The sequence below is a fragment of the Nothoprocta perdicaria genome, unplaced genomic scaffold, assembly GCF_003342845.1.
Source record: "Nothoprocta perdicaria isolate Ctin4 unplaced genomic scaffold, notPer1 scaffold_398, whole genome shotgun sequence".
Lineage (NCBI taxonomy): Eukaryota > Metazoa > Chordata > Aves > Tinamiformes > Tinamidae > Nothoprocta > Nothoprocta perdicaria.
Genome location: NW_020455641.1, coordinates 125,496 through 126,882, shown reverse-complemented (window position 1 = coordinate 126,882; position 1,387 = coordinate 125,496).

The following is a 1,387-nucleotide window of genomic DNA, read 5'->3' as shown; positions in this document are numbered from 1 at the left end:
TGGAAGAGCAGGAGCCACCAGGAAGCAGGCGCTTACGGAGCCACACGCAGATAACCCCGTTTGAGTGTAACTGTGCAACCCGCCTCGCGTTGAAATAAAAGAAGACGTTGCCCCAAAAAAATACAGATGGAAAAATACCAAATTCCTGGGCTGGGACCCAAAGTGGGAGGGGGGTTGCAGGGCAGAAAGCAAGAAAAAGAGGCACAATGGGGGATCCCTCGGGCCTGTGGCTGCTCCCGTCCATGGCATTGGCACCGAGGCGGCTGTGGAGCWTTGGAGCGGCCACGGGGCTCCCGGCAGGAAGGGGTTAACGGGGAGGAAGCGCCTGGATTTTACGGTCGGGCCAAACTGGAAAGGTGAGGCAGGAAGGGGAGCCGCCTTCCCAGCGCACGGGACCGGAGCGCRCGGAGCCGGCAGGCGCCGCGGAGCCAGGTACGTTTGGGCTCGCCGAGAGCCGGGGTCACCTACAGGGAAAAGGCAACATGGGAAGGTGGAAAAGCCAGCGCCGTGGGGAAACGGCTGGGAAAAAATACATGGATGGAGCGAGCGGAAAGGCACGAGTGAAGCTGTGGGCGCCCAGTTTGCAGAGGCATCGCGGCAGGAAGCGAAAGGGCTGCCGGCAAAGCGGGAAAAGGAGCCAGCATCCACAGGGCACAAAGAGCAGGAGCGAAAAGGGGCAGCGGGTCGGGGCAGCCGGGACGAGGCCGCYCCGCTCCACGAGCGGGAGCCAGGACTGAGGCCGGACGCTGCAGCGGGAAGGCCTTGGCTGCAGGACGGTGTTGGAGCAGCTTCCTAAGTGATGTAGAGGACAAAAGCAAGGAAGATCGTTACCTTTTCCTTCTTTTCCTTTACTTTTCCCTTCATTTATTCTGCCCGGGGCCGAGCCAGCACCGAGCGGGCCACGGAAGCGGGCGCGGGCAGCACTGCAGGAGCCAGGAGCTCGGACACCTTCCGGGCGCTCCCGGGCGGCTCCGTGGCCTCGGAGCAGCTCGTGTGGGTGCTGGAGCACCCGGGGCACCCGYGGGGCCTGGTGGCCTTCCCGCCTGGCTCGCACGCGGTGCCGCCGCTGCCCCGGCGCTTCCCGGGATGCGGCTGCTCCTCTGACATCTAGCGGCGTCTCCACGGAGCCGCTGAGTCACCGGAGCGGCCGCGGGGCCGGAGCGGCCACGGAGCCACCGCCGCCTTCGGGGGCACCGGAGGCCGGGCGGGCGCCTTGACGGCCTCTCCGCCTCTCCGCCAGGATCCGTCCCGCGAGGCCGCCGTCCCGCGAGGCCGCCGGCCGATGCCATGGAGGGAGCAGGTAGGGTCGCCTGCCCGGTGCCGGGGCCGCGCGCGGCGCCGCCGCCTCACGGCCCCGCGTCCCCGCAGTGCCCACGACGCCGCCGCT